Below are 14027 nucleotides of genomic sequence, written 5' to 3'. Positions count from 1 at the left end.
TGTATATATATATATATGTATGCGTACATATGTATATATATCATATTAAATGAAGGGGAAGTGCAGAGTGGAGACCCAAGGCCCAAGTGTCGGCCAATGGAGATCCCCTCATAGAGGGGTGTAGGAGAGGAGATGGTTTAATTAGGGTGTGAGGTAGTATCGATGAAGAACACAGCTTTCCCCCAGATCCTGGATGCTTCCTCCTCCCAACTACCATGATCCGAATTCTACCTTGCAGGGCTGGATAGGACAGAGGCTGTACACTGGTACATATGAGGGTTGGAGGTACAGGGAATCCAGGGTGGATGATACCTTCAGGACCAAGGGTGTGAGGGACGATGCTGGGAGAGTGGAGGGTGAGTGGGTTGGAAAGGGGGAACTGATTACAAGGATCTACATGTGACCTCTTCCCTGGGAGAGGGACAGCAGAGAAGGGGGGAAGGGAGACTCCGGATAGGGCAAGATATGACAAAATAACGATGTATAAATTACCAAGGGCATATGAGGGAGGGAGGAATGGGGAGGGAGGGGGGAAAAAAAGAGGACCTGATGCAAGGGGCTTAAGTGGAGAGCAAATGCCTTGAGAATGATTGGGGCAGGGAATGTATGGATGTGCTTTATACAATTGATGTATGTATATGTATGGATTGTGATAAGAGTTGTTTGAGTCCCTAATAAAATGTAAAAGAAGAAAAGAGAAAAAATGATTAGGGCAAAGACTGTACAGATGTGCTTTATACAATTGATGTATGAACTGTGAAAAGAATTGTATCAGCCCCAATAAATTGTTAAAATAAATAAATTTTAAAAAAATAAAAGAAAGAGTTTCTAATATCACTTAATAATCAACACTTTAAATGTATGAAGTATGGATATAAGAAAATTGGAAGTTTAAAAAATGAAATGGAAATTATAAAAATAGACATGCTGACAACTGGGCTGACTATTCTAGAGAGGGAGTTGGATTGGGGGAATGAAATGGTGTTAACAAACTCAGGGACAAGGGAATAACAAGTGTTCCAAAATTGGTGCTGAGAAGGGTGTAGAAGGCCTGGTAGGGCTTGAGCAAGGGTAATGTAACCAATAGGAAATGCTGACACCCAAATGAAGGCTGAGCTTAATAGTGGGACAAGAGGAAAGTAAAAGGAAATAGAGGAAAGAACTAGGAGGCAAAGGGCATTTATAGAGGTCAAATTACAGGTATGTACACATGTAAATATATTTATGAGGATGAGGAAACAAATCTATGTACATATGTTTATAGGTTTAGTACTAAGGAAGCAGTTGGACGTTGGGCCTCCACTCAAGTACGCCCTCAATGCAAGACCACTTTGTTTGATTAAAATGGCATTCCATGATGCTTACCTTCCTGACAAGATCACTGAAGACAAATGGGTACATAAGCAAATATGGTAAAGAAAGCTAATGGTGCCCGGCTATCAAAAGATATAGTAACTGGGGTCTTAAAGGCTTGAGGGTAAACAAGCAGCCATCTAATTCAGAAGCAACCAAGCCTACATGGAAGAAGCACACCAGCCTGTGTGATCACGAGTTGTCGAAGGCATCAGTTTTCAGGTATCAAAGAAGGACAAATATATAATTGTTTGCTCACCCTCCCAAAACAATCACTGAGGACAAATGGTATCAAGCATTAAGGAACAAAAATCACATCATTTTGAATGAGGGAGGGAGTGCAGAGTGGGGACTCAAAGACCATTTGTGGGCAACTGGACATCCCTTTACAGAAGGGTCTCCAGGAGCAATGTAGCAATGATGAAACATACAACTTTCCTCTAGTTTGTAAGTGCTTCCTCCCCCCAACTATCATGATCCCAATTCTACCCTGTAAATCCAGGTGGACCGGAGGATATACACTGATAAAGGTTGGAACTGGAAACAGAGGGAGTCCAGGATAGATGAACCCTTCAGTTCCAGTGGTGAGAAGGGTGATTCCAGGAGGGTGGAGGGAAGGTGGGGTAGAAAGGGGGAACCAATTACAAGGATCTACATATTACCTCCTCTCTGGAGGTCAGTCAACAGAAAAGTGGGTGAAGGGGGGTGTTGGACAGTGTGAGACATGACAAAATAATAATGATTTGTAAATTATAACGGGTTCATGAGTAGAGGTGGGGAGCAGGGATGGAGGAGAAAAATGAGGAGCCAATGCCAGGGGCTCAAGTGGAAAGCAGATGTTTTGAGAATGATGATGGCAACAAATGTGCAAATGTGCTCGACACAATGGATGTATGTATGGACTATGATAAGCATTGTACGAACCCCCAGTAAAATGATTTTTTAAAAGGCATCAGGATTGGAGGAAGGTCTATGAATAACCTATAATATGCTGATGGCACAGTTATGTTTGCTGAATGGGAGGAGGACTTGAAGTGCCTGCTAATGAAGATCAAGTATTGATACAAAATTACTTGTAACCTTTACTAATGAAGATTAAATAATACAACCTTCTGCATGGATTACATACAACTTCATATAAAGAAAACTAAAATCCTTTGAATTAGACCAATCAGTAACATGTTGTTATATGGGGAAAACATTGAAATACTCACGGAAGCAGCATCAAGAGTTCAAATGATGAAGAGGATTGGGTAAATCTGCTGTACAAGACCTCTTTAAAGTGTTAACAACAAGAAGGTTACTTTGAGGACTAAGGTGTCCCTGACCCAAGTCATAGTATTTTCTATTGCCTCATATGCATGTGAAAGTTGGAGATGGAATAAGGGATTCTGAAGAAGAATTGATGCATTTGAACTAAAATGCTGATGAAAATATTGAAAGTACAAAGGAAACACCAAATCTGTCTTGGAAAAAGGAGAGCCAGAACACTCCTTAGAGGCAAGGATGCTAAGACTTAGTCTCACATACTTCAAACATGTTGTCAGGAGAGATCAGTCCCTGGAGAAAAGCATTATGCTTGATGAAGTGGAGGGCAGCGTGAAAGAAGAAAGTCCTTGACTGGGTGGACTGACAAAGAGGCTGCAACAATGATTCAAACAAAAAAAATAATTGTGAGCATGGCACAAGGATGCGAGGATGACAGTGCTTCGTTCTGTTGTACACAGGGTCGCTATGAGCCTACTCGACTGCATCTAACAACAACCACATAAGCATGTGGAAGTTAGACAAAGAGCAACACTGGGGAAGAACTGATGCACTTGAATGATGGTATTGACAAAGAACAGTGAACATATCATAGCCTCCCTCAATAACAAACAAATCTGTCTTGGAAAATGCACAGCCAGAATGATATTGGAAACAAAAATTGCAATACAGTACTCATGTACTTTGCATATGTTATCAGGAGAGACCAGGCCTTGGAGAAAGACATTGGGCTTAGTAAAGTAGAGGGTGAGTGAACAAGAAAAAGACCCTCAATAAGATGATTGACGCAAGGCTGCAACAGCGGACTCAAGCAAATCAATACTTGTGAGGACGGCACGGAACTGAGTACTGTTTTGTTGTGTTGTACATGGGATCGCTGTGAGTTGGAGCTAGCTCAACAGCAACCAGCAACAATTATCAACTTCTTTCTTGCTGTTCCTTAGATACATAATATCCAAATAAAAAATTTTTTAATTATAAGCTATGCTAAGCATCATGAAAATGTGTCCTACAAGACTGAGGAAAAAATGAAAGAGAAAAATGCTAAAAAATTAATAAAATTAGGTGCCTGCCATAAAAAAAGAAAGAGAAGAGAGTCAAAATTAATAACTGAAAACATAAAGATTGGAACAGAAAATGAAAACTATCGATTACACTAGCAAAACACGTTATGGTACATCAAATGTTGAGATTCATTTCTGGGTGTAACCTGCTGGTTTAAAAATGGCACCAGTTTTCCCCTATCAGCTCTAGTTTTGAGATACAGACCATATGGCATGTGCCACTCTTCTCTCTGCTCACCCATGAAAAAGCAGGCTATTTTAATGGTAGCTAAAGGAAGTGCAGATTAGCTTTATTTAAAGTAGTTTATGTTATACTAAGTATTTATGACAAATTATACTTCACATGGTGTCATTTAATCCAAAAATGTATTTGAGCAATGCAAATTACATGAGTTTGGAATTTTCCGCAAGCATCACTTCACCTTTATTAGGAACTGAATAGCAGGCAGTTTCAATTTGATATGTTAAAAGGGGGCCTGAAATAAGAACGACTGCATAATAAATAAGGAACCCGGAAAGCATAGTGGGCTATGTGTTGTACTTCCAACCACAGGTCAGCTATTCGAGACCACCAGCCACTCTGAAAAATAAGATAAGATTTCTGCTCTCATAAAGATTTACAGTTCCAGAAATCCACAGAAGTCCACTCTGTCCCATACGGTTATTGTGAGTCATCATTGAGAGGCTGGTAGTGAATTTGGCACAATAAAGAGAAATCCAAATGTTCTAAAACCCTAAATTGGTCTGTTCACATTCCTTCAATAAAATTAAAATATTCCAGTCTTGTTTGTAAGATTGCACAACCCCTCCAGCTATGCACAGAAACTCATAAATGTTAGAATTTTTCTTAGAAAGACACTTGGGGTCAAACTTCACCTCTTGAACATTGAACATGAAGTATCCATTGACTTCTATATATTAAAATCGTACAGGATGTTTGCTGCATAAATTGAAGAAAAATTTAGATCTTCAGAGCACATGAAATTTGTTATGAAGTTCACAGGGAATCCATGGCAGATGATCCCTTCAGGACCAGTACTGAGAGTGGCGATACTGGGAGGGTGGAGCGAAGGTGTGTTGAAAAAGGAGAACCGATTACAAGGATCTACATGTGACCTCCTCCCTGGGGGATGGACAACAGAAAAGTGGGTGAAGAGAGACGTCAGATGGGGTTAGATATGACTAATAATAATTTATAAATTATCAATGGTTTATGAGGGAGGACGAAGTGGGGAGGGAGGGGAAAAATGAGGAGCTGATGCCAGGAGCTTAAGTGGAGAGCAAATGTTTTGAGAATGATGAGGGTAATGAATGTACAAATGTGCTTTACACATTTGATGTATGTATGGATTGTGATAAGAGTTGTATGAGCCCCCCTCCCCCAATAAACTGATTTTTAAAAAAGAAGAAGAAAAAGTATAGACATTCTGGGCAACAGTGAGCCAAAGTGAACTGTTATTGATCATTTTGATCAGAAAATCAGATGATGTACTATGCTAAAGATGAAATGATCAAGAAGAATGCAGTTGAATTCATAGTCAAAAAGGACATCTCAAAATATCTTGAAGTACAATGCTGTCTGAGATAGGATATACCTATCCACCTTCAAAGAAACCCAAGTATTACAACCATTATTCAAATTTATGCACCAACCACAGAAGTTAGTGGTGACGATATTGAAGAATTCAACTCACTTCTTCACACTGAAATGGATCAAACATGCAATCAAGATGCACTGGTAATCTTTGTCAATTGGAATGCAAAAGAGGATTGGGACAGTATTTAGAAAATACAGCATTGATAGAAATGAAGCTAGAAATTAGATGATAGAGTATGGTGAGACCAAAGACCTCTTTGTTGAAAATACATATTTCAACAATAAAAAAGACAACCACTATACACATGGACTTCTCCAGATGGAATACCCAAGAATGAATCTGACTACATCCTTTGGAAGACAAGATGGAGAAGCTCAAAATTAGTAGTTAATACAGGTCTAGAGGCCGACTATGGAACGGACCATAAATTGCTTATAAGCAAGGTCAGGTTGAAACTAAAGAAAATGAAAACAAGCCACAACAGCCCAAGTACAAACTTAACTATATTCCACGTGAGTTTTAAGGACAGGTTTGATTCACTGAGCACTAGTGATAAAAGAGGTGGTAAGCTGTGGGATGAGATAAAGGACTTCCTCTGTGAAGAAGAAAAAAATAATTAAAAGGACAAGAAAGAAAGACAAGATCAATATGGATGTGATAAGAGACTCTGAAACTTGCTCTTAGTCATAGAGTAGTTAAGGCGATGAAAGAATTGATTAAGTCAGGGGGCTGAACAGGAAATGTCAAAGAGCACTCAAGAAAACAAAGGAAAATATTATAAGGCAATGTGCGAAGACCTGGGGTTAGAAAACCAGAAAATGGATACATTAAGCATATATTTATGTGAAAAAATTCAAAAAATATTTCAAAATATTGTGTTACATTATTGAAAGATCCAAAGGGCAAAATATTAAGTGATGCAGGAAGCAGCAAGAGAAATTGGAACAAATAGACAGCAGACTAAAAAGAATGAGTCAACATTCCAGCATTTTCGAGCATTTCATAGCAAGGGACAATGTTACTAGAGGAAGAAGTTCAAGGTGCACTGAAAGCATTGGCCACAAACAAGGCGACAGGACTTGATAGAATACCAATGGAAATGTTTCAAGAATCTTATAAAGCACTAGAAACCCATATTTTTCTATGCCCGTAACTTTGTAAGGAAGTTTCTTGCCCAACTGACTGGGAAAGAACTTTATTTGTAGCTATTCCAAAGAAAGGTGATACAACAGAATGCTCCAATTATAGAACTATAGGTAAAATATAGCTGATGATCACCCAACAATGTTTGCAGTAGTACATTGACAGGGAGCTGCTGGAGTTTCATGCTGGATTGGGAAGAGGACGTGGAACAAGGAATATCATGATGAATGTCAGGTGGATCTTGGATCAAAGCAGAGAAAACTAGAATGAAATTGGTCATGCCAAGGCATTCAACTCTGTAGATCATAACAAACTATGGATAGCCTTAAGAACAATGGGGACCTCTAAATATTGAAAAGCAGTTAAAAGAACTATGCTTGACTGTTACTGTAAACCTCCGGCAACTTGAAAACTTATGAAAAAGTTATACTACTTTATGTATAAATTACTGTTATTAAAGTAATAAATTAAAACCCGAATGGATCAATTATCTTAGCACAAGTAGGTTCAGAGTACATGATTAAAGTAGACTTCCAATTACATACTCTTTAACCTTTAATCCACTTCCATAGAGTTGATTCCGACTGACAGAGACTCTCTAGATTTTCCAAGACTGTAAACTTTAACGGAGCACATGGACTCATTCTTCTACTGGAAGAGCTGATGGATTTAAAACTCCAACTTCGCACTTAGCAGCCCAACACTAATCTCACAGTGTCCTAAGAGCTTCTTAAAGGATAAATAAAATGGAATTTATTGCAATTGTTATAGAATACATTCAAAATATTTTAAAACTATTTTGATGGCAATATAACTTTAGTATCAAAACTTGGTTAAAATAGAATAAAGCAGAACCTGTTGATAATCTCACTTTAATATCAATATTTAAAATACTATAAATAGGATCCAAGAACAGCATAGAGCCCAGAGTTTTCTTCCAAGAATGATAGGTATGGTTCCAAAGCAAGATGCTGGGGTTAAATCAATATTCTCCAATGTTACCTAGTGAGTTAATAAGTGGTTTTTGTCCTAACCTGTTGCCTAATAATAATAATACCTAATTAGTAATAATGATTATAAAAATAGCACTAGTAATATTGAAATTGATATCATAAACATGGTGGTTACATAATCTCCTGTTAACCTGACGGTTTTAAGAGTGAAGGAGTGGAATCTAACCTGTCAGTCAGGTCACAGCCTGATCACGCCTCCCAGTGGCCATAGCTTTCTCCTAAGGATTCTGGGAATTTCCTCTCTTTGTCCCTGGAGGTGGGCCACACACTCATCTCAGCTTCATCTTCCTGTTGACAAGCCACATGGATCCACGCTGATGAAAGCCAAAGCCCTGGAGATTGTCCCGTGCCTTTGGTTCCAAAAGATTTTGCACTGACTGGACTGTGATCTTCCTGCATTCAGCATCATTGCAAGTACTGTGTGAGTCTGAAGAGGCATGTGTGGACTAGTATTGGATTTATGGGCTAATATATGGACTTGTTTAGGACTGGGCTGGGATGTTTTCTCAATATCCAATTGCTCTTGGATATGAAACTCTTTCTTACACTTATATGTGTTCCTTAGATTTTTTTTCTCTAGTCAATTTTGTCTAACACAATTAAGATAATAAATTTTATCAAAACTGTTCTATTTACGGTGTACTTTTAGTAGGAGGTAAAAATGTACCTTATAATTTTATAACGAAATAGTTTGATGTAAGTAGAAATAGGAACTATTATTAGTGTAAAGTCATTTTTGAGGTTAAATGTAAGAAGATTTGCCTTCAATATACAAGATTCGGTGAAAGTTAAAAAAAGAACAAGAGAGAGAGTCTTTTTAGATTTTGCCTTGACTGAGTACTAGGTAAGATACTCAGGATATTCTCTCAATAAAAGTGATGGGGGAGAAAATGTGCAGGAAAAGGTTTCCCCAAAAGTCAAGGGCTGGGCTAACGAGAAGCAGAAGTGGCAGTTACCACTGTGGAGGCTGCGTTCAGTGCCACTTCTCATTTATTTAGCATTCAGGAGTTCAACCTTAATTAGGATTCTTTTGTCACATCATTCATCAAATATACTTGAAGAAATGGAAATTAACCTCAAAGTTTCTGTTGCCTCAGGCATGCTTTTAATATGTCTACTTATTTCAGTGTATTGTGAAGTATGGTGAGTTGACTTGGAAATGATTGAGTTAGAATAAATAACTTTCAAATGAAGAAATCACACTTTATAAGCCATTCTGACAGGGATCTTTTACAAGCAACAGAAAAAGCCCCCAATATTCAAATTGTTATTAATTATTATTTCTTTCAGCCAATGCTATGAACTCTATGAAACTTGTTTGTTTATTATTTTGCACAATATTTCAAAATATTCTGCCACTCTGATTTTAAAGCTTTAGTGTGTAAGAGTCCTGTAAAAATTATTTTAAAGAATTGTTGTTCATGATATTCCATAACATCTGTCTTGTTAATAATTCGATTATATTCCACACCCAAATGCATGCATTTAAGGTTCCGATTCACCAACTCAAATATAGAGTGGGTAGGATTATTAATTTAATTAAGCATGTTTAATATGAATGTACATATGCAACACTGCTCCATGCACCAAGCTATCCCTTTCCAACTTTCTCCTTTTCAGCAAAGCCCCTTCATCTCTCAATTGTACGGTGTTATTCCATCTTCCATAATTATCAAGTAAAAGGGCTTCCTTCTCTATTTAGTTCGTAGCACCCACATTTTATAAATCCACTGTGTGCACAAATGCATTCTACATACATGGAATGTTACTTCTCTATGTAGAATGTAAAAATCGAAAGATCTGGGACAGTTTTATCATCATTTGCATCTTTCCAAACTAGAATTCAATAGACACTTAACAAGTGGCTTTTTGATTTCACAAACAATTCAATGCATGAATGTATTTCAAATTTATAAATTAAAATTTAGTCATTATTGAGTATACTAATAATACCTATCTGTTTTATTGGTTGGTTATGAGATGAAATTTTGAAGTCTTTCTGAAGTGATATGGAACATGATATTTTGTCATCGGTTTCATCAAAAAAGTCCTTGAATTTGTATCACTGTGCGATAATTAATATGATAGCTGTATTAGGAGTAAGCCCCAATGCTACAAATCAGTTTGAGTGATGAGGCTTGACTGGTTTTGAGCTGTGGTTTGATAATGACCAAGCTTAACTGACTAATAAATTTATTTATTAAAAGTGTTTTACACATGGTTTCCTCATGTGCAAAAATAATTAGTAGTAATATGATGTGTGAAGGACTCAAAGTGAGAAAAGATGCTACACTTACTGGCAAGATGGGGGCCAATGGAGACCTCCACACCCTGGCTCTTATTTAACTTTCAGATCTGGAACTGACCCGCCCTGTGGTAGAATAATCGAACGTTTAAGATGCAAAAGGCAGTATGTCCTTAAGGACACACTTCAGAGTGTTAGGAAAAGAAAGAGGAAACAGAAAGAAAGTGGAAGAAGTACAGTAAGGGATTGCAATGGATGAATTTTAACAAAATGTGTATGAATTGATGAATATAAAATGGATCACCTGCTTTATAAATATTGACCCAATTCACAAATTAAAGTCTTTAAGATTAGAGGAGGTAAATTCATAGCATGTTTAAAAGGACATTAGTTGCATAAGACATTCTCAAAACTATTCACTACTACTATCAGTAATATTTTGACATATTTATAAAGCTTTAGCTACTTTTGTTAGACAGATCCTTCTTTTTCCACCTTACATTCAAAAATAAGAGATAGGCTTCCCAATACCTGAATTATAAGGGTTTTTCATATCAATATAGGAGTTTTTAATGGGTGCCTTTCTCTAGTGAAATATGGCTCTTCAGAATAGAATAGAAACTCCCTGTGTAAAAATAAAAGGAGCCCTGGTGGTGCAGCGCCTAAAGCATTGGGCTGCCAATTGAAGGGTGGTCACAACCCCCAGCCGATGTGGGGGCGAAAGATGTACAGTCCATCAAGATGTACAATCTCAGAAACCCCTTGCAAAGCTTCATTTTGTCCTGTAGGGTCAAGATGATTGGCCATCCACTCAATGGCAGTGAATTTCATTTTGGGCTTTATGTGTGAATAACCTTTCAGAGAAAGCTTTGCAGTATTTTGTTGTTTTTCACCAACTTTGAGTATTGGCTTTTGAAACTCTGCAAATACTCTCACATCCTCGGAGAATATTATCTGTGTCTTGTACTTCAGAGCTGTCAGTCAGTATTTTTGATCATTAGCCATCTGTGATTATTTTAATTTTTGTCAGCAGGAGAAGGAACGCTTTTCCACCCAGGAGCCCTGTTATTACAATATAATTTATATGTAAAGAGCTCATTTCATCAGTGAGAGAAACTTTTACACAGTTTATTTTGTTAATGTTTTTTTTTAAGGTTTCAAAGGAACTCATGCATCTTTCTGTCTTTCTTCCACTCTCCTCGGCTGCTACTCTGACATATTCCCACACTGAGCTTAGCATCTGCAGCATCTAAACAAAGATTTTTAAGAGCACGTAGAAGTTAAGATTGACTTCTGTGTGTTTTAAAATAGAAAAAACTCATATTTGTTGTAGCTAATATTTTTGAGTTTTAAGCACCCTGGAAAAATGATCAATTATAATACATAGTGTACAAGAGGATGTCTCAAGTGGAGATGCCCTGATTAATACAAGGCAACCCACTTTATTGTAATCCCTTTGTGGTTAAAATGATTGCCTCTGACTTTCTATCTACAGCCTGGCAGTTCAAGTCCACCCAGAGGTGTTTCAGAAAAAAGGCCTAGTTATCACCCTGCTTCCAAATATCAGCCACTGAAAGCCTATTGAGGACAGTTTTATTATCATTAGGTCACCATGAGTCAACTTGATAACTTCTTTTATAACCACCTGTTGCTCCATGGGAGAATACTCTCATAAAGACTTACATTCCTAGAAACTCATGGGGTTAGTTCTACTCTGTTCAGTTTGACTCACTGGTAGTAAGTTTGGTTTTAATTTATTTTTAAAAACATAGTGATATGTCAGCTATCAATGCAAAATAAGGGCACGTTTGAACAAGACCAAAAAGAGAAAAGTATTTGAAAACAAAACAAAAAATACATTTTCGAAGTAGCACTGTGATGTAGAAGTGAGAATTAAGGTTTATATTATAACATCCCATATCAGCTTCTGATTTTAGTTTGACCTTCAGCAGCTTTAAAACCTTCCTCCATCCCTTTACCTATAATGTGGGATGATAATAATGCTTAACGCAATGTGGTTATTGCAAAGATTAATTGGGCACAAAACATATTCACATATTAAAAGTCTGCATGAAGCTGCGACTGAATCCCAGGTCATTAGCGCAGAGTTATTTTGTGAAGTACTGATCAACTATACAACACTTTACATCTCGAAAATTATGACAAGTTTAACATATCAGGATAGATGCTGTTAGATATTGTTGCTTTTCAAGATCACATGACATTTCTTACAGAATTAGATAATATATTATTGGTCCCTGTCCTGTAGAAACCCAAATAGTTAATCCAAATTCATTGCGGATGAGTTGACTGTGATTCACAGTGAGCCTGTAAGGATAGGGAAGAACTGCCCCAGTGAGTTTCCCAGACCTGAGCGCTTAGAGAGTAGACTGCCTCATCTCCCCCACTGCCCCCCTCCCCCTTGGAACAGCTGGTTGTTTCAGAACGCTGACCTTGTGCTTAGGAGGCCCCAGTGTAACCATTGTGCCACCAGCACACATTATATTCTCAGCCCAGTTGACTTTGGGGGAAATTACTGGTGATCTGAGAATGTTTCGGGACAATTTTTTTTTTCATTTCAATTTTTGTTTTCTAGTTTCCTATTCACTGACTCATAATTTTAATTCTTTCTCTCTGTAACTTGTCTCTGAGAAAATGAACACGGAGTGCTTGCTCAGATAGCCTCAATAAAGGAAGGCAAGGATCCCAGCCTTCTGCGAGGGGATACTCCAGCAGCCACATGCAATTTTTTCTATGTCAGGGCCCTTTGTTGACTGGTTTAAAAGATAATAAAAAGGCGATACCATGTTCTCCTTCCAATAACTTTTACTAAGACATTATGAACTAAGAATAACTTGAAATATTTCTTGGCTGTTTTTATAAAATATAACTATATCTAGGTGTATGGGACGAGGAAGGATGGTAGGTACCCATACAAACACACATACTTGGTCACACTCTGGAAATCCCAGGAGGTTCCTTCCTGAAGCAGTGCTCAGCATGGTGAAGAAGTGGTCTCATCTTCTGAGAAATGACAGGGCAGGTAGCCAAATGCTCAAATAATCCTGAGTCACCAGGTCTGGTCCTATTGAAAACTAACTTAATTTGTATCCAATTTAACATGCGAACTTAATTTTCTTAGCTCTAATCAATCCAAGCATCTTCCTCATAGAAATCTTGAGATGCCCTGATATGCCGAGATGTCAAGTATAATGACAGATAATCTCCACATAGACCTTCATATAGCTTGCCTCTTAGAACTTCTTGTTGTCTTAAAATTGCAAAGAGTTTCAAAGCATGGATGAAGCTTTATGAGGCAGACACACTCTGTAAGTGAATTTAATTTTTTAAACATACTGATGAGGTGAGACCAGTACCCTTGTAGATATAACCTTGCCTCCAAAGCAAAGTGAAAAAGATATTTACATAAAACTTGTTTTTATACACTGGAGTTGCTGAAAGACAGATATGATTTTGTCATTGTTAACATTAGGAATCAGGACTTTGTCCAGTGAATAAATCACCTGACTCTCATACAGTGTCTACCTAGATAGTGCAGTAAGTTACTGTCCTATTGAAACTTCAGATATGGCCTGAAAACTACAAGCAGCCACAAGTGGTCAGAATTATCATAATAATGCAGTTAAACTTGCCCTCCTAGCCAGAGGTGAGAGACAATCAGGTCAATAACAAATAAACTATAATTAAGCTTTGGAAAATTTAAAAAACAAATGAGTTAATAATATTATTTCTATGCAAATAACAAAGCAATGGGACAGATCAAATGCAGTTTTACTTCCATATCGCCAAACTTTGATTTGATTGATTCTATATTTATCCCCATGTGACAGCTGGAGCACTCACTTTAGAAGGAAACTTTTCCTAATTCCAGTCTATCAAGGAAAATCTGCAAGTTAAAAACTCACTTTTATCAGCAGGCATTCAGAGAATGGCAGGTGGCAAATAAAGTACTTGGTGGATGATTCTAATTGCATTTTATTTTACCCCCATGACTTAAGAAGTTGTAGGAAAAGGGAAAGGGCAACTTCCTCATTGTTCTCTAATGAGCACTCTGCTGGAGGTTTTTTGAACTCCAAGTTCAAAGCAGCCTGAGGGTGTCTGTGACGTGGAGAATCTCAGTGAGTCAGAATCAACTTGGTGGCAGTGAATTTATTTTGATTTATGACTCCTTAAAATGGGCTTATAGAACTAAGAACAGGCGTAATTGGATGACTGCAATATAAACCATGTTTACCAAATGTTAATATAAATTTCTTTTCTTTTATTTCTATTCAGTATTTTTCCAATTTCTTTTCCAGTAACTTTATAACTTCCTAGTGAGGAT

The sequence above is a fragment of the Tenrec ecaudatus genome, chromosome 9 (assembly GCF_050624435.1).
Source record: "Tenrec ecaudatus isolate mTenEca1 chromosome 9, mTenEca1.hap1, whole genome shotgun sequence".
Lineage (NCBI taxonomy): Eukaryota > Metazoa > Chordata > Mammalia > Afrosoricida > Tenrecidae > Tenrec > Tenrec ecaudatus.
Note: the sequence above shows the minus strand (reverse complement) of the source record.